Source organism: Hyla sarda, unplaced genomic scaffold, assembly GCF_029499605.1.
Source record: "Hyla sarda isolate aHylSar1 unplaced genomic scaffold, aHylSar1.hap1 scaffold_219, whole genome shotgun sequence".
In the NCBI taxonomy this organism is placed as follows: domain Eukaryota; kingdom Metazoa; phylum Chordata; class Amphibia; order Anura; family Hylidae; genus Hyla; species Hyla sarda.
In genome coordinates this window covers 50,246-70,063 of record NW_026608861.1, presented here as the reverse complement: position 1 = coordinate 70,063, position 19,818 = coordinate 50,246, and the positions used below count along the sequence as shown (strand labels likewise).

At 47.3% G+C, this 19,818-nt stretch overlaps 7 non-coding genes and 2 pseudogenes across 7 annotated transcripts; all 9 read right to left on the bottom strand.

Moving 5' to 3' along the window:
* Positions 1-65: 65 nt before the first annotated feature.
* On the bottom strand, positions 66-256 carry LOC130320222 (U2 spliceosomal RNA). Its single transcript, XR_008866159.1, has one exon. It is a non-coding gene; the product is annotated as a U2 spliceosomal RNA (small nuclear RNA).
* Positions 257-2,345: 2,089 nt separating this feature from the next.
* LOC130320190 (U2 spliceosomal RNA) lies at positions 2,346-2,535 on the bottom strand. Its single transcript, XR_008866146.1, has one exon. It is a non-coding gene; the product is annotated as a U2 spliceosomal RNA (small nuclear RNA).
* A 2,794-nt stretch (positions 2,536-5,329) lies between these two features.
* LOC130320208 (U2 spliceosomal RNA) lies at positions 5,330-5,547 on the bottom strand (annotated as a pseudogene).
* Positions 5,548-7,613: 2,066 nt separating this feature from the next.
* LOC130320199 (U2 spliceosomal RNA) lies at positions 7,614-7,804 on the bottom strand. The gene has a single exon (XR_008866150.1). It is a non-coding gene; the product is annotated as a U2 spliceosomal RNA (small nuclear RNA).
* A 694-nt stretch (positions 7,805-8,498) lies between these two features.
* LOC130320204 (U2 spliceosomal RNA) lies at positions 8,499-8,658 on the bottom strand (annotated as a pseudogene).
* A 2,102-nt stretch (positions 8,659-10,760) lies between these two features.
* LOC130320221 (U2 spliceosomal RNA) lies at positions 10,761-10,951 on the bottom strand. Its single transcript, XR_008866158.1, has one exon. It is a non-coding gene; the product is annotated as a U2 spliceosomal RNA (small nuclear RNA).
* A 2,096-nt stretch (positions 10,952-13,047) lies between these two features.
* Positions 13,048-13,238, bottom strand: LOC130320220 (U2 spliceosomal RNA). The gene has a single exon (XR_008866157.1). It is a non-coding gene; the product is annotated as a U2 spliceosomal RNA (small nuclear RNA).
* Positions 13,239-15,319: 2,081 nt separating this feature from the next.
* On the bottom strand, positions 15,320-15,510 carry LOC130320219 (U2 spliceosomal RNA). Its single transcript, XR_008866156.1, has one exon. It is a non-coding gene; the product is annotated as a U2 spliceosomal RNA (small nuclear RNA).
* Positions 15,511-17,597: 2,087 nt separating this feature from the next.
* On the bottom strand, positions 17,598-17,788 carry LOC130320218 (U2 spliceosomal RNA). Its single transcript, XR_008866155.1, has one exon. It is a non-coding gene; the product is annotated as a U2 spliceosomal RNA (small nuclear RNA).
* Between the last annotated feature and the right edge of the window lie 2,030 nt (positions 17,789-19,818).

Sequence of the window (19,818 nt, the reverse complement as noted above, 5' to 3'; positions counted from 1 at the left end):
CTAGCTGGCTAGCCAGCAAGCAGGTAGCAATGAAAGTAGGAATCTTTCTTTTTAACCCTGTAAGGGGGTGGTGCACTGTACCCGAAGATACTGCCATATCGGGTCAATGCATAGGGCGACGGAAGCAAGCTTCGAAATCGGCCCCCGTTCTCAAAAATCCATTTAATATATGGTCCCCAGATAGGGGACGTATCAGATATTAAACTGATAAGAACAGATACTACACTTGATCTTAGCCAAAAGGCCGAGAAGCGATAACCGTGAAAGGGGCGGGCCCAACAAGGTGCCCTTCATGGGCACTATCACTGCTTGCTGTCAGGGAGGCTGCCAGACAATTTTCCATGCACACTCTGGGCTGGGGGGCAGTCAACCACCAGTACACACAGCAGAACCTAAACCCATACCATTATTGCTAAGCAGCAAGACAGGGGCCCATTGCACTCCCACGGGGCCTTTTTAAATGCAATCCATAACCCGGATTTGCCAGGAACCCTTCTTACTCCTCCTACTTGCATGTGACACTGGGCTTAGGATCTGCATAGGAAACACACACACAAGCACACACCTACCTTTGTTGCCTGCAGATGCCTCCTTGGCTGTCCCCAAACGGTATCAAACCAACACCCACGGGAAGCTGTAAGCATAGAGGACATGCCTGCACCCCATTGGACTTACCTGTGTGGGTTAAACCCGGGTTATTTGACAACCTATGGCGGTGATGGTTCTGCTCAGGCAGAGCAGTGCTGATGCTCCTCATAAAGCTGTCGCTGCTGTGAAGGTTCTAGGTGACATCACAAATCCCTATGGTTACATACACAACAAAGCTGGGTTGTTGTTGTTTACACTCTGCAAGGCCTGTGGAAGTGAGTGACATCATAGCACTGTAGTTCTGAGGGTTCTAGATGGATGCAACAATCTCCTGTTGCTTCTATGAAGGCCATAATAGACGACATCACCAAACAGCTCCATAGTCACATACACAGCAAAGGAGAGATGTTGTTTACACCTAGTGATGTCAGTGGTATTGAGTGACATCACAGCACAGTGCTAAGGCTCCTGGGCCTGGACACAGCAGCGGCTGCAATATCTCAACGGAGAATACGTTTATATATATGTGTGTGTGTGCGCGTATATATATATATATATATATATATATATATATATATATATATTTCTCCGCCGAAATCACTTTTAAACCCATTTCCACCTTTTTTTCCCTTCTCTTCCTCTTACTTTTTTTTCAGGTTTTTTTACGTTTTTCTCCTTTTCGCCTCTTTTCTGGGCGTATTATTCTTCTTTTTCTTCTTTTTTTTTCGTCTAATGCATACCCCATCAGTGCAGCAATGCTTATTCAATACCGCCAGCAGATGGAGACACTGGGGGATAATTTTCTAAGGATTTATACTGATTTTTCCTGTCTGAATTTGTCGCACAGAAAGTTGCAGGCCAAATATGTGTGACATTTCTGCGACTTTAGCTTCTAGAGCATTTTTACAACATTATACATAGGTGCTGAATACATAAAAAGCGACTGTTCAGCGACAGACAAGTCGCATCGGCTGAAAGTAGGCCAGAATGTCAGTCCATGTTGGAGCAGGTTTAGATACAGTCTAAAGTATAGATCTCAAAGTCTGTGCACAGAATTTAGCAAGGGCCTCGCACCTTCTGATGCATCAGGTAGGTGCACAATAGCATAGCCTAACCCTCTGTACTTTGGTCTATATTGATGCGGGACATAGACAGCCAGCTGATGACCAATCCATTAGTGCAATGGATGGCTGGAAGCATTTGTCTTTGCCTTTGCAATACCACAGAAGCAATGCATGGTCAATGTACAGCAATGACACACCTGTGTGAACAGCCAGGAGACCCCCCCCCCCCCATGTTATGTTACATAGTTACATAGTTAGTACGGTCGAAAAAAGACATATGTCCATCAAGTTCAACCAGGGAATTAAGGGGTAGGGGTGTGGCGCGATATTGGGGAAGGGATGAGATTTTATATTTCTTCATAAGCATTAATCTTATTTTGTCAATTAGGTACATTCAGCACCCACCCGCTATCAAGGCAGCTGCCTATCATGTCATGCCCTAGCTGCACAGGTGTGCTGGCTACTCAAATGATCCAATTAAGGAGGCCATTTAGTCAGCAGCAGCAGAAGTCCTGTGCCTGGACGCTCCAACAGCGGCCAGACACAAGCAGAAGCAGAAGCAGCAGAAGCAGCAGCAGCACCACCTTTTGTTTTTTGGCTGCAGCAGCAGCAAGGCCCACAGGGCTGGCTAGCTGGCTAGCCAGCAAGCAGGTAGCAATGAAAGTAGGAATCTTTCTTTTTAACCCTGTAAGGGGGTGGTGCACTGTACCCGAAGATACTGCCATATCGGGTCAATGCATAGGGCGACGGAAGCAAGCTTCGAAATCGGCCCCCGTTCTCAAAAATCCATTTAATATATGGTCCCCAGATAGGGGACGTATCAGATATTAAACTGATAAGAACAGATTTAAAAAGTACATTTAAACGCATGTTAAGAACATAAAACCACTGTTTTTCCATTTTTGCCTTCTTCTTACCTGCTTTGATAAAAAAAAATCTGATTTTAGATTTGGTGCCCTCCCACCAGTGCAGCATAGGCTCGTGGGGTTTTCTTTGTGATTGCCAGCATTGGTAGGTCCGCACAAACTCCTCTTTTATCTCAGGGTCCTCTAGGAGTGTGGTGTTTAATCTCCAGAGGCCCCTTTTTGCTTTTTGCTCCCCCTCTAGCTCCAGGCCCACCAAGAGGAGCTTATGATCAGAGAAGATATTCTGCTCGAGCGTGCATTTCAGGGGTTTAAAAGCTCTAGAGGAAAAAATAAAATTGATTCTGGAGCTCACTCTTCCATTGGACCATGTGGCGCCCGGGTCCTCCGGCAAGAGATCCTTCCAGCAATCTTTCAAATTAAAATCATCAATAAAATTTTTAAGCAGGTAAGAAGTGCGGTCTTTACGATTAATATCCCCACCCTGCCGGTGTTCCCCATCACGTATGCAGTTAAAATCACCTCCCACCAGCAGGGGGGAAGACCCAACACAAAACAGTGGTAAAATTTCAAATAGTTCTGCCCGCTCCTGTTTATCAGGAGGGGCATACACATTTAAAACACGAATTAAAAGTCCATTAAAATATAGATGAATTAAAAGAGCTCTGCCAGGCACAATCTCAGTTACTGTATGAATAGAAAAGGACTGGCCTCGGCAGAGCAGCCCAACACCCACAGAACGACAGTCATTTGCACCGGACCATATGGATGGGCCCAGCTTCCAGTCTTCTTTTAAGTCTTTATAGTCCATTTTACTAGGGATTCCACATTCTTGTAGCAGGCAAAGGTCAAAGTCACATGTCTCTAGATAAGAAAATAAAGCAGCCCTGCGATCAGGGCTCTTTAAGGACCTCACATTGAGTGAGGCAATTTTTACAGGGATAGGCATAGTTTATGGAGAGTCCGTGCTTGGAGAATCAAAGTCAATAATAAGCTGCGTACCGTCATCCCCCGCCTGCGGGGTCATCAGCTCCTTGATGTTCTGAGGGTCGGAGCTTGAGATCGATGATGCCCCGACCCTGAGCTCGCTCTCGTCCGAACTACGGCACGCCGCTTTCCTTTGAATGTCTTCCTCTTCTTCTTCTCTTTGTCTTTTAAATGTCACACTGCTGTCCATATCCTCTGTGTTGCTCTCACTCGATGTAATCTCTGGCCCCCGGCTGATGGATCTGCGTCTTCTTTCATCTTTTGACGACTGGAACTGCTGCACAGGGGCCTGTGAGGCCTCTTTTCCGGAACCTTTGCCGCTACCTTGGGAAGTTTTCATCGCTTGTTCCCCAGCAAGCGTTGCTGAGGACTGTTGCTCCAACTTCCCCATCGATCGACGATGGCCAGTTTTACCCACCGGGTCCACTGCTGGCGGGGCAGCAAACCCTGGTTTGGCGCCACTTGTCTTCTTGGCCCTGTCCTGTATAGGCGGAGTAACAGGACCGGGCTCAGACCTGGCCACCTGGCTCCCCTTCCGGCGGGCTTTCACCGGGGCCTCTTCGTCCGGAGCAGGGCGACCCTGGGCCAAGCCAGTACCTGGCTTATGTTGCAATTTTGGGTCCACCTCTGCCCCCACCGAGGCCCGTCGGCTGCCACCCGCCACAGGTGAGCCCCCTTCAGAAGTTTTGGCGGGCTCTTGAGCCAGGTAGGAAGTCGATCGACGTCTTTCAATTTCCCGGGCAGTAAACTCGATCACCCGCCCGGGCTTCGTGGAATCCCCATGGCCTCCCCCTAGCACTACCACCGGTGGGCCCCCCGATGGAGCACCAGAGGTCTTGGGCCTGGACCCATCAGTACCTGCCATCTGGGGTTTGGGCATCTTAAAAAAGGACGTCTTTTGTCCTGTCCCCTCTTTGGGTGGGCCCAGCCTTGACCCACCCATCGTAGTTTTTGCTTTATGGGGACAGGAATTAAAATTGTGATTTTCCTCTCCGCAGAGGTTGCACCTTATCGTATGGCTACATCTTGAGGCTATGTGACCTTCTTGGCCACACCTATTGCAGCGAATCACACGCTCCGCGCCGCAGGTCTCCTGGGTGTGGCCAAACCTCAAGCAATTTCGGCAATACATAGGCATTTGAGGATAGAACAGGAAGCCCCGAACTCTCCCGATGGCAAAATTTGGGGGCGGATGGCAAAGACCCCCAATACCACCGGGATCCTTACGGAGCTTGACCCAGAACTTCCTCTTGCCGTTCCAGAACCGCACGGAGTTCAAGATTTTGTTTGCGAATCGCACCTCTTCGCAGTATCGTCGAAGAAAAGTGGCTATATCCTCCGTGGTCACATGAGGGCTGTGCATAGCCACCACCAACGGTATATGTTCCTCACCATAGAGGAACTGGAACGAAAGACCGTCGAGTCGATCGTCCCTCTGGTCCGCACCAGACAAGGTTGCATAGATGTTATCGCAACACGCCGTGGCCGTGAAGGTGACGGTATACAGGCCACGGCTTTCCTGGTCATTTAGACACAGGATGTCCTCCCTATTGAGGCGGAAGTAGTCAAGAAGAATCACCTCCGCAATGAAGCGGAGGTTCTTCAACTGACGATGGCTCTCCGACACCTCTATGCGGATGGTATTTCGCATCGACATTTCCCCAGAGGGGAAAGCCCAGGAGAACGGCATCTTCCACACCCAGGGACTAAGCCCCTTCCCCAATAGCAGCAGGGGCTCGGAATCCCGCTATAAAAGCGGAACCCTTACCCAAGGCAGAGGTCGGGGGTACCCTAGGTGCTTCCGAAGCTACAGGTAACGCTCAACGTACCGAAAATGCCTTCTGAGACACAAGGTCCCAGAGACAGGGGGATCGCAACCCGTTGTCTGTGGACTAAGCCCGCTCCCCAATAGCAGCAAGGGGGTGAAGTCCCTCCGTAAGGAGAGACAATCCCCCAAGGCCGAGAAGCGGGGTACCACAGACACCTTCCGACCAGACCAAATGCAGATACTACACTTGATCTTAGCCAAAAGGCCGAGAAGCGATAACCGTGAAAGGGGCGGGCCCAACAAGGTGCCCTTCATGGGCACTATCACTGCTTGCTGTCAGGGAGGCTGCCAGACAATTTTCCATGCACACTCTGGGCTGGGGGGCAGTCAACCACCAGTACACACAGCAGAACCTAAACCCATACCATTATTGCTAAGCAGCAAGACAGGGGCCCATTGCACTCCCACGGGGCCTTTTTAAATGCAATCCATAACCCGGATTTGCCAGGAACCCTTCTTACTCCTCCTACTTGCATGTGACACTGGGCTTAGGATCTGCATAGGAAACACACACACAAGCACACACCTACCTTTGTTGCCTGCAGATGCCTCCTTGGCTGTCCCCAAACGGTATCAAACCAACACCCACGGGAAGCTGTAAGCATAGAGGACATGCCTGCACCCCATTGGACTTACCTGTGTGGGTTAAACCCGGGTTATTTGACAACCTATGGCGGTGATGGTTCTGCTCAGGCAGAGCAGTGCTGATGCTCCTCATAAAGCTGTCGCTGCTGTGAAGGTTCTAGGTGACATCACAAATCCCTATGGTTACATACACAACAAAGCTGGGTTGTTGTTGTTTACACTCTGCAAGGCCTGTGGAAGTGAGTGACATCATAGCACTGTAGTTCTGAGGGTTCTAGATGGATGCAACAATCTCCTGTTGCTTCTATGAAGGCCATAATAGACGACATCACCAAACAGCTCCATAGTCACATACACAGCAAAGGAGAGATGTTGTTTACACCTAGTGATGTCAGTGGTATTGAGTGACATCACAGCACAGTGCTAAGGCTCCTGGGCCTGGACACAGCAGCGGCTGCAATATCTCAACGGAGAATACGTTTATATATATGTGTGTGTGTGCGCGTATATATATATATATATATATTTCTCCGCCGAAATCACTTTTAAACCCATTTCCACCTTTTTTTCCCTTCTCTTCCTCTTACTTTTTTTTCACGTTTTTTTACGTTTTTCTCCTTTTCGCCTCTTTTCTGGGCGTATTATTCTTCTTTTTCTTCTTTTTTTTCGTCTAATGCATACCCCATCAGTGCAGCAATGCTTATTCAATACCGCCAGCAGATGGAGACACTGGGGGATAATTTTCTAAGGATTTATACTGATTTTTCCTGTCTGAATTTGTCGCACAGAAAGTTGCAGGCCAAATATGTGTGACATTTCTGCGACTTTAGCTTCTAGAGCATTTTTACAACATTATACATAGGTGCTGAATACATAAAAAGCGACTGTTCAGCGACAGACAAGTCGCATCGGCTGAAAGTAGGCCAGAATGTCAGTCCATGTTGGAGCAGGTTTAGATACAGTCTAAAGTATAGATCTCAAAGTCTGTGCACAGAATTTAGCAAGGGCCTCGCACCTTCTGATGCATCAGGTAGGTGCACAATAGCATAGCCTAACCCTCTGTACTTTGGTCCATATTGATGCGGGACATAGACAGCCAGCTGATGACCAATCCATTAGTGCAATGGATGGCTGGAAGCATTTGTCTTTGCCTTTGCAATACCACAGAAGCAATGCATGGTCAATGTACAGCAATGACACACCTGTGTGAACAGCCAGGAGACCCCCCCCCCCCCATGTTATGTTACATAGTTACATAGTTAGTACGGTCGAAAAAAGACATATGTCCATCAAGTTCAACCAGGGAATTAAGGGGTAGGGGTGTGGCGCGATATTGGGGAAGGGATGAGATTTTATATTTCTTCATAAGCATTAATCTTATTTTGTCAATTAGGAACATTCAGCACCCACCCGCTATCAAGGCAGCTGCCTATCATGTCATGCCCTACCTGCACAGGTGTGCTGGCTACTCAAATGATCCAATTAAGGAGGCCATTTAGTCAGCAGCAGCAGAAGTCCTGTGCCTGGACGCTCCAACAGCGGCCAGACACAAGCAGAAGCAGAAGCAGCAGAAGCAGCAGCAGCACCACCTTTTGTTTTTTGGCTGCAGCAGCAGCAAGGCCCACAGGGCTGGCTAGCTGGCTAGCCAGCAAGCAGGTAGCAATGAAAGTAGGAATCTTTCTTTTTAACCCTGTAAGGGGGTGGTGCACTGTACCCGAAGATACTGCCATATCGGGTCAATGCATAGGGCGACGGAAGCAAGCTTCGAAATCGGCCCCCGTTCTCAAAAATCCATTTAATATATGGTCCCCAGATAGGGGACGTATCAGATATTAAACTGATAAGAACAGATTTTTTTTTTTTTTTTTTTTTTTTTATCTAAAGCCGAGGAACGTGCTTTCGATTCACCCAAAGTGCAAGAAAAAGTGCAAACGTGTTACACTAAAAAAACGTGCACAAAGGATGCGGTCTATCGCAAGCCCTTCTCCGATAGGAGAGAGGCCCCCCAACAAACCTTACCCTTCGCCTCCGGACCAAAAGGTACCTGCGAGGTTCCAGGTTCGATGTCCCTTTTCGCCGAAGCTACTAGGAGACCACAAATGCTCCCGGCATCCCCCTTGGCGTTAGCCAAGGTATCTGCCCGCAGAGCCGATTACGGTAGGTACCCTGCGAAGCAGGAGTACCCGGGGTGTTTGCAGGGAGGTGCGGAACCTAATGGCCACACACACCTCCCCTAGACCGCCAGGAGGGACACCCAGAAGGGCTACCGCATCCTGACAAATCCTGTGAACACACAACACGCAAAAAGTGACACAGTGAGACAAAAAAAATAAATAAATAAGTGAATGTGTGCAGATATACTGCCCGGACATCCGGCCGGATCTATAAAAATTTCTCTGATCCTAGCCAGAAGGCCGGGAATCAAGAGGTGAGTGCCACAAGGTGAAGAGATTATGGTGCCCGTGCTTCAACTCAGTGAGCCTATTCTCCCAGTGAGTTTCGGCACCTCGGGGTCACCACTCCCCGAGGCACAAAAGTACCTCGGCTCTAGACCCTCTCAGCCTCATGGCGAGACCCGGAGGGAACAGGTCACATCGGGGCAGCCGTCGAGCTGATTCCTCAGAACCAGCCCCGGAAAGCCCTGGTACACCTGCATCCTCCATGCAGCACCCATCCCCACCAGCATGAAAACTGATAAGAACAGATACTACACTTGATCTTAGCCAAAAGGCCAAGAAGCGATAACCGTGAAAGGGGCGGGCCCAACAAGGTGCCCTTCATGGGCACTATCACTGCTTGCTGTCAGGGAGGCTGCCAGACAATTTTCCATGCACACTCTGGGCTGGGGGGCAGTCAACCACCAGTACACACAGCAGAACCTAAACCCATACCATTATTGCTAAGCAGCAAGACAGGGGCCCATTGCACTCCCACGGGGCCTTTTTAAATGCAATCCATAACCCGGATTTGCCAGGAACCCTTCTTACTCCTCCTACTTGCATGTGACACTGGGCTTAGGATCTGCATAGGAAACACACACACAAGCACACACCTACCTTTGTTGCCTGCAGATGCCTCCTTGGCTGTCCCCAAACGGTATCAAACCAACACCCACGGGAAGCTGTAAGCATAGAGGACATGCCTGCACCCCATTGGACTTACCTGTGTGGGTTAAACCCGGGTTATTTGACAACCTATGGCGGTGATGGTTCTGCTCAGGCAGAGCAGTGCTGATGCTCCTCATAAAGCTGTCGCTGCTGTGAAGGTTCTAGGTGACATCACAAATCCCTATGGTTACATACACAACAAAGCTGGGTTGTTGTTGTTTACACTCTGCAAGGCCTGTGGAAGTGAGTGACATCATAGCACTGTAGTTCTGAGGGTTCTAGATGGATGCAACAATCTCCTGTTGCTTCTATGAAGGCCATAATAGACGACATCACCAAACAGCTCCATAGTCACATACACAGCAAAGGAGAGATGTTGTTTACACCTAGTGATGTCAGTGGTATTGAGTGACATCACAGCACAGTGCTAAGGCTCCTGGGCCTGGACACAGCAACGGCTGCAATATCTCAACGGAGAATACGTTTATATATATGTGTGTGTGTGCGCGTATATATATATATATATATATATATATATATATATATATATATATATATATATATTTCTCCGCCGAAATCACTTTTAAACCCATTTCCACCTTTTTTTCCCTTCTCTTCCTCTTACTTTTTTTTCACGTTTTTTTACGTTTTTCTCCTTTTCGCCTCTTTTCTGGGCGTATTATTCTTCTTTTTCTTCTTTTTTTTCGTCTAATGCATACCCCATCAGTGCAGCAATGCTTATTCAATACCGCCAGCAGATGGAGACACTGGGGGATAATTTTCTAAGGATTTATACTGATTTTTCCTGTCTGAATTTGTCGCACAGAAAGTTGCAGGCCAAATATGTGTGACATTTCTGCGACTTTAGCTTCTAGAGCATTTTTACAACATTATACATAGGTGCTGAATACATAAAAAGCGACTGTTCAGCGACAGACAAGTCGCATCGGCTGAAAGTAGGCCAGAATGTCAGTCCATGTTGGAGCAGGTTTAGATACAGTCTAAAGTATAGATCTCAAAGTCTGTGCACAGAATTTAGCAAGGGCCTCGCACCTTCTGATGCATCAGGTAGGTGCACAATAGCATAGCCTAACCCTCTGTACTTTGGTCTATATTGATGCGGGACATAGACAGCCAGCTGATGACCAATCCATTAGTGCAATGGATGGCTGGAAGCATTTGTCTTTGCCTTTGCAATACCACAGAAGCAATGCATGGTCAATGTACAGCAATGACACACCTGTGTGAACAGCCAGGAGACCCCCCCCCCCCCCCATGTTATGTTACATAGTTACATAGTTAGTACGGTCGAAAAAAGACATATGTCCATCAAGTTCAACCAGGGAATTAAGGGGTAGGGGTGTGGCGCGATATTGGGGAAGGGATGAGATTTTATATTTCTTCATAAGCATTAATCTTATTTTGTCAATTAGGAACATTCAGCACCCACCCGCTATCAAGGCAGCTGCCTATCATGTCATGCCCTACCTGCACAGGTGTGCTGGCTACTCAAATGATCCAATTAAGGAGGCCATTTAGTCAGCAGCAGCAGAAGTCCTGTGCCTGGACGCTCCAACAGCGGCCAGACACAAGCAGAAGCAGAAGCAGCAGAAGCAGCAGCAGCACCACCTTTTGTTTTTTGGCTGCAGCAGCAGCAAGGCCAACAGGGCTGGCTAGCTGGCTAGCCAGCAAGCAGGTAGCAATGAAAGTAGGAATCTTTCTTTTTAACCCTGTAAGGGGGTGGTGCACTGTACCCGAAGATACTGCCATATCGGGTCAATGCATAGGGCGACGGAAGCAAGCTTCGAAATCGGCCCCCGTTCTCAAAAATCCATTTAATATATGGTCCCCAGATAGGGGACGTATCAGATATTAAACTGATAAGAACAGATACTACACTTGATCTTAGCCAAAAGGCCGAGAAGCGATAACCGTGAAAGGGGCGGGCCCAACAAGGTGCCCTTCATGGGCACTATCACTGCTTGCTGTCAGGGAGGCTGCCAGACAATTTTCCATGCACACTCTGGGCTGGGGGGCAGTCAACCACCAGTACACACAGCAGAACCTAAACCCATACCATTATTGCTAAGCAGCAAGACAGGGGCCCATTGCACTCCCACGGGGCCTTTTTAAATGCAATCCATAACCCGGATTTGCCAGGAACCCTTCTTACTCCTCCTACTTGCATGTGACACTGGGCTTAGGATCTGCATAGGAAACACACACACAAGCACACACCTACCTTTGTTGCCTGCAGATGCCTCCTTGGCTGTCCCCAAACGGTATCAAACCAACACCCACGGGAAGCTGTAAGCATAGAGGACATGCCTGCACCCCATTGGACTTACCTGTGTGGGTTAAACCCGGGTTATTTGACAACCTATGGCGGTGATGGTTCTGCTCAGGCAGAGCAGTGCTGATGCTCCTCATAAAGCTGTCGCTGCTGTGAAGGTTCTAGGTGACATCACAAATCCCTATGGTTACATACACAACAAAGCTGGGTTGTTGTTGTTTACACTCTGCAAGGCCTGTGGAAGTGAGTGACATCATAGCACTGTAGTTCTGAGGGTTCTAGATGGATGCAACAATCTCCTGTTGCTTCTATGAAGGCCATAATAGACGACATCACCAAACAGCTCCATAGTCACATACACAGCAAAGGAGAGATGTTGTTTACACCTAGTGATGTCAGTGGTATTGAGTGACATCACAGCACAGTGCTAAGGCTCCTGGGCCTGGACACAGCAGCGGCTGCAATATCTCAACGGAGAATACGTTTATATATATGTGTGTGTGTGCGCGTATATATATATATATATATATATATATATATATATATATATATTTCTCCGCCGAAATCACTTTTAAACCCATTTCCACCTTTTTTTCCCTTCTCTTCCTCTTACTTTTTTTTCACGTTTTTTTACGTTTTTCTCCTTTTCGCCTCTTTTCTGGGCGTATTATTCTTCTTTTTCTTCTTTTTTTTCGTCTAATGCATACCCCATCAGTGCAGCAATGCTTATTCAATACCGCCAGCAGATGGAGACACTGGGGGATAATTTTCTAAGGATTTATACTGATTTTTCCTGTCTGAATTTGTCGCACAGAAAGTTGCAGGCCAAATATGTGTGACATTTCTGCGACTTTAGCTTCTAGAGCATTTTTACAACATTATACATAGGTGCTGAATACATAAAAAGCGACTGTTCAGCGACAGACAAGTCGCATCGGCTGAAAGTAGGCCAGAATGTCAGTCCATGTTGGAGCAGGTTTAGATACAGTCTAAAGTATAGATCTCAAAGTCTGTGCACAGAATTTAGCAAGGGCCTCGCACCTTCTGATGCATCAGGTAGGTGCACAATAGCATAGCCTAACCCTCTGTACTTTGGTCTATATTGATGCGGGACATAGACAGCCAGCTGATGACCAATCCATTAGTGCAATGGATGGCTGGAAGCATTTGTCTTTGCCTTTGCAATACCACAGAAGCAATGCATGGTCAATGTACAGCAATGACACACCTGTGTGAACAGCCAGGAGACCCCCCCCCCCCATGTTATGTTACATAGTTACATAGTTAGTACGGTCGAAAAAAGACATATGTCCATCAAGTTCAACCAGGGAATTAAGGGGTAGGGGTGTGGCGCGATATTGGGGAAGGGATGAGATTTTATATTTCTTCATAAGCATTAATCTTATTTTGTCAATTAGGAACATTCAGCACCCACCCGCTATCAAGGCAGCTGCCTATCATGTCATGCCCTACCTGCACAGGTGTGCTGGCTACTCAAATGATCCAATTAAGGAGGCCATTTAGTCAGCAGCAGCAGAAGTCCTGTGCCTGGACGCTCCAACAGCGGCCAGACACAAGCAGAAGCAGAAGCAGCAGAAGCAGCAGAAGCAGCAGCAGCACCACCTTTTGTTTTTTGGCTGCAGCAGCAGCAAGGCCCACAGGGCTGGCTAGCTGGCTAGCCAGCAAGCAGGTAGCAATGAAAGTAGGAATCTTTCTTTTTAACCCTGTAAGGGGGTGGTGCACTGTACCCGAAGATACTGCCATATCGGGTCAATGCATAGGGCGACGGAAGCAAGCTTCGAAATCGGCCCCCGTTCTCAAAAATCCATTTAATATATGGTCCCCAGATAGGGGACGTATCAGATATTAAACTGATAAGAACAGATACTACACTTGATCTTAGCCAAAAGGCCGAGAAGCGATAACCGTGAAAGGGGCGGGCCCAACAAGGTGCCCTTCATGGGCACTATCACTGCTTGCTGTCAGGGAGGCTGCCAGACAATTTTCCATGCACACTCTGGGCTGGGGGGCAGTCAACCACCAGTACACACAGCAGAACCTAAACCCATACCATTATTGCTAAGCAGCAAGACAGGGGCCCATTGCACTCCCACGGGGCCTTTTTAAATGCAATCCATAACCCGGATTTGCCAGGAACCCTTCTTACTCCTCCTACTTGCATGTGACACTGGGCTTAGGATCTGCATAGGAAACACACACACAAGCACACACCTACCTTTGTTGCCTGCAGATGCCTCCTTGGCTGTCCCCAAACGGTATCAAACCAACACCCACGGGAAGCTGTAAGCATAGAGGACATGCCTGCACCCCATTGGACTTACCTGTGTGGGTTAAACCCGGGTTATTTGACAACCTATGGCGGTGATGGTTCTGCTCAGGCAGAGCAGTGCTGATGCTCCTCATAAAGCTGTCGCTGCTGTGAAGGTTCTAGGTGACATCACAAATCCCTATGGTTACATACACAACAAAGCTGGGTTGTTGTTGTTTACACTCTGCAAGGCCTGTGGAAGTGAGTGACATCATAGCACTGTAGTTCTGAGGGTTCTAGATGGATGCAACAATCTCCTGTTGCTTCTATGAAGGCCATAATAGACGACATCACCAAACAGCTCCATAGTCACATACACAGCAAAGGAGAGATGTTGTTTACACCTAGTGATGTCAGTGGTATTGAGTGACATCACAGCACAGTGCTAAGGCTCCTGGGCCTGGACACAGCAGCGGCTGCAATATCTCAACGGAGAATACGTTTATATATATGTGTGTGTGTGCGCGTATATATATATATATATATATATATATATATATATATATATTTCTCCGCCGAAATCACTTTTAAACCCATTTCCACCTTTTTTTCCCTTCTCTTCCTCTTACTTTTTTTTCACGTTTTTTTACGTTTTTCTCCTTTTCGCCTCTTTTCTGGGCGTATTATTCTTCTTTTTCTTCTTTTTTTTCGTCTAATGCATACCCCATCAGTGCAGCAATGCTTATTCAATACCGCCAGCAGATGGAGACACTGGGGGATAATTTTCTAAGGATTTATACTGATTTTTCCTGTCTGAATTTGTCGCACAGAAAGTTGCAGGCCAAATATGTGTGACATTTCTGCGACTTTAGCTTCTAGAGCATTTTTACAACATTATACATAGGTGCTGAATACATAAAAAGCGACTGTTCAGCGACAGACAAGTCGCATCGGCTGAAAGTAGGCCAGAATGTCAGTCCATGTTGGAGCAGGTTTAGATACAGTCTAAAGTATAGATCTCAAAGTCTGTGCACAGAATTTAGCAAGGGCCTCGCACCTTCTGATGCATCAGGTAGGTGCACAATAGCATAGCCTAACCCTCTGTACTTTGGTCTATATTGATGCGGGACATAGACAGCCAGCTGATGACCAATCCATTAGTGCAATGGATGGCTGGAAGCATTTGTCTTTGCCTTTGCAATACCACAGAAGCAATGCATGGTCAATGTACAGCAATGACACACCTGTGTGAACAGCCAGGAGACCCCCCCCATGTTATGTTACATAGTTACATAGTTAGTACGGTCGAAAAAAGACATATGTCCATCAAGTTCAACCAGGGAATTAAGGGGTAGGGGTGTGGCGCGATATTGGGGAAGGGATGAGATTTTATATTTCTTCATAAGCATTAATCTTATTTTGTCAATTAGGAACATTCAGCACCCACCCGCTATCAAGGCAGCTGCCTATCATGTCATGCCCTACCTGCACAGGTGTGCTGGCTACTCAAATGATCCAATTAAGGAGGCCATTTAGTCAGCAGCAGCAGAAGTCCTGTGCCTGGACGCTCCAACAGCGGCCAGACACAAGCAGAAGCAGAAGCAGCAGAAGCAGCAGCAGCACCACCTTTTGTTTTTTGGCTGCAGCAGCAGCAAGGCCCACAGGGCTGGCTAGCTGGCTAGCCAGCAAGCAGGTAGCAATGAAAGTAGGAATCTTTCTTTTTAACCCTGTAAGGGGGTGGTGCACTGTACCCGAAGATACTGCCATATCGGGTCAATGCATAGGGCGACGGAAGCAAGCTTCGAAATCGGCCCCCGTTCTCAAAAATCCATTTAATATATGGTCCCCAGATAGGGGACGTATCAGATATTAAACTGATAAGAACAGATACTACACTTGATCTTAGCCAAAAGGCCGAGAAGCGATAACCGTGAAAGGGGCGGGCCCAACAAGGTGCCCTTCATGGGCACTATCACTGCTTGCTGTCAGGGAGGCTGCCAGACAATTTTCCATGCACACTCTGGGCTGGGGGGCAGTCAACCACCAGTACACACAGCAGAACCTAAACCCATACCATTATTGCTAAGCAGCAAGACAGGGGCCCATTGCACTCCCACGGGGCCTTTTTAAATGCAATCCATAACCCGGATTTGCCAGGAACCCTTCTTACTCCTCCTACTTGCATGTGACACTGGGCTTAGGATCTGCATAGGAAACACACACACAAGCACACACCTACCTTTGTTGCCTGCAGATGCCTCCTTGGCTGTCCCCAAACGGTATCAAACCAACACCCACGGGAAGCTGTAAGCATAGAGGACATGCCTGCACCCCATTGGACTTACCTGTGTGGGTTAAACCCGGGTTATTTGACAACCTATGGCGGTGATGGTTCTGCTCAGGCAGAGCAGTGCTGATGCTCCTCATAAAGCTGTCGCTGCTGTGAAGGTTCTAGGTGACATCACAAATCCCTATGGTTACATACACAACAAAGCTGGGTTGTTGTTGTTTACACTCTGCAAGGCCTGTGGAAGTGAGTGACATCATAGCACTGTAGTTCTGAGGGTTCTAGATGGATGCAACAATCTCCTGTTGCTTCTATGAAGGCCATAATAGACGACATCACCAAACAGCTCCATAGTCACATACACAGCAAAGGAGAGATGTTGTTTACACCTAGTGATGTCAGTGGTATTGAGTGACATCACAGCACAGTGCTAAGGCTCCTGGGCCTGGACACAGCAGCGGCTGCAATATCTCAACGGAGAATACGTTTATATATATGTGTGTGTGTGCGCGTATATATATATATATATATATATATATATATATATATATATTTCTCCGCCGAAATCACTTTTAAACCCATTTCCACCTTTTTTTCCCTTCTCTTCCTCTTACTTTTTTTTCACGTTTTTTTACGTTTTTCTCCTTTTCGCCTCTTTTCTGGGCGTATTATTCTTCTTTTTCTTCTTTTTTTTCGTCTAATGCATACCCCATCAGTGCAGCAATGCTTATTCAATACCGCCAGCAGATGGAGACACTGGGGGATAATTTTCTAAGGATTTATACTGATTTTTCCTGTCTGAATTTGTCGCACAGGAGGTTGCAGGCCAAATATGTGTGACATTTCTGCGACTTTAGCTTCTAGAGCATTTTTACAACATTATACATAGGTGCTGAATACATAAAAAGCGACTGTTCAGCGACAGACAAGTCGCATCGGCTGAAAGTAGGCCAGAATGTCAGTCCATGTTGGAGCAGGTTTAGATACAGTCTAAAGTATAGATCTCAAAGTCTGTGCACAGAATTTAGCAAGGGCCTCGCACCTTCTGATGCATCAGGTAGGTGCACAATAGCATAGCCTAACCCTCTGTACTTTGGTCTATATTGATGCGGGACATAGACAGCCAGCTGATGACCAATCCATTAGTGCAATGGATGGCTGGAAGAATTTGTCTTTGCCTTTGCAATACCACAGAAGCAATGCATGGTCAATGTACAGCAATGACACACCTGTGTGAACAGCCAGGAGACCCCCCCCCCCCCCATGTTATGTTACATAGTTACATAGTTAGTACGGTCGAAAAAAGACATATGTCCATCAAGTTCAACCAGGGAATTAAGGGGTAGGGGTGTGGCGCGATATTGGGGAAGGGATGAGATTTTATATTTCTTCATAAGCATTAATCTTATTTTGTCAATTAGGAACATTCAGCACCCACCCGCTATCAAGGCAGCTGCCTATCATGTCATGCCCTACCTGCACAGGTGTGCTGGCTACTCAAATGATCCAATTAAGGAGGCCATTTAGTCAGCAGCAGCAGAAGTCCTGTGCCTGGACGCTCCAACAGCGGCCAGACACAAGCAGAAGCAGAAGCAGCAGAAGCAGCAGCAGCACCACCTTTTGTTTTTTGGCTGCAGCAGCAGCAAGGCCCACAGGGCTGGCTAGCTGGCTAGCCAGCAAGCAGGTAGCAATGAAAGTAGGAATCTTTCTTTTTAACCCTGTAAGGGGGTGGTGCACTGTACCCGAAGATACTGCCATATCGGGTCAATGCATAGGGCGACGGAAGCAAGCTTCGAAATCGGCCCCCGTTCTCAAAAATCCATTTAATATATGGTCCCCAGATAGGGGACGTATCAGATATTAAACTGATAAGAACAGATACTACACTTGATCTTAGCCAAAAGGCCGAGAAGCGATAACCGTGAAAGGGGCGGGCCCAACAAGGTGCCCTTCATGGGCACTATCACTGCTTGCTGTCAGGGAGGCTGCCAGACAATTTTCCATGCACACTCTGGGCTGGGGGGCAGTCAACCACCAGTACACACAGCAGAACCTAAACCCATACCATTATTGCTAAGCAGCAAGACAGGGGCCCATTGCACTCCCACGGGGCCTTTTTAAATGCAATCCATAACCCGGATTTGCCAGGAACCCTTCTTACTCCTCCTACTTGCATGTGACACTGGGCTTAGGATCTGCATAGGAAACACACACACAAGCACACACCTACCTTTGTTGCCTGCAGATGCCTCCTTGGCTGTCCCCAAACGGTATCAAACCAACACCCACGGGAAGCTGTAAGCATAGAGGACATGCCTGCACCCCATTGGACTTACCTGTGTGGGTTAAACCCGGGTTATTTGACAACCTATGGCGGTGATGGTTCTGCTCAGGCAGAGCAGTGCTGATGCTCCTCATAAAGCTGTCGCTGCTGTGAAGGTTCTAGGTGACATCACAAATCCCTATGGTTACATACACAACAAAGCTGGGTTGTTGTTGTTTACACTCTGCAAGGCCTGTGGAAGTGAGTGACATCATAGCACTGTAGTTCTGAGGGTTCTAGATGGATGCAACAATCTCCTGTTGCTTCTATGAAGGCCATAATAGACGACATCACCAAACAGCTCCATAGTCACATACACAGCAAAGGAGAGATGTTGTTTACACCTAGTGATGTCAGTGGTATTGAGTGACATCACAGCACAGTGCTAAGGCTCCTGGGCCTGGACACAGCAGCGGCTGCAATATCTCAACGGAGAATACGTTTATATATATGTGTGTGTGTGCGCGTATATATATATATATATATATATATATATATATATATATATATTCTCCGCCGAAATCACTTTTAAACCCATTTCCACCTTTTTTTCCCTTCTCTTCCTCTTACTTTTTTTTCACGTTTTTTTACGTTTTTCTCCTTTTCGCCTCTTTTCTGGGCGTATTATTCTTCTTTTTCTTCTTTTTTTTCGTCTAATGCATACCCCATCAGTGCAGCAATGCTTATTCAATACCGCCAGCAGATGGAGACACTGGGGGATAATTTTCTAAGGATTTATACTGATTTTTCCTGTCTGAATTTGTCGCACAGGAGGTTGCAGGCCAAATATGTGTGACATTTCTGCGACTTTAGCTTCTAGAGCATTTTTACAACATTATACATAGGTGCTGAATACATAAAAAGCGACTGTTCAGCGACAGACAAGTCGCATCGGCTGAAAGTAGGCCAGAATGTCAGTCCATGTTGGAGCAGGTTTAGATACAGTCTAAAGTATAGATCTCAAAGTCTGTGCACAGAATTTAGCAAGGGCCTCGCACCTTCTGATGCATCAGGTAGGTGCACAATAGCATAGCCTAACCCTCTGTACTTTGGTCTATATTGATGCGGGACATAGACAGCCAGCTGATGACCAATCCATTAGTGCAATGGATGGCTGGAAGCATTTGTCTTTGCCTTTGCAATACCACAGAAGCAATGCATGGTCAATGTACAGCAATGACACACCTGTGTGAACAGCCAGGAGACCCCCCCCCCCCCCATGTTATGTTACATAGTTACATAGTTAGTACGGTCGAAAAAAGACATATGTCCATCAAGTTCAACCAGGGAATTAAGGGGTAGGGGTGTGGCGCGATATTGGGGAAGGGATGAGATTTTATATTTCTTCATAAGCATTAATCTTATTTTGTCAATTAGGAACATTCAGCACCCACCTGCTATCAAGGCAGCTGCCTATCATGTCATGCCCTACCTGCACAGGTGTGCTGGCTACTCAAATGATCCAATTAAGGAGGCCATTTAGTCAGCAGCAGCAGAAGTCCTGTGCCTGGACGCTCCAACAGCGGCCAGACACAAGCAGAAGCAGAAGCAGCAGAAGCAGCAGCAGCACCACCTTTTGTTTTTTGGCTGCAGCAGCAGCAAGGCCCACAGGGCTGGCTAGCTG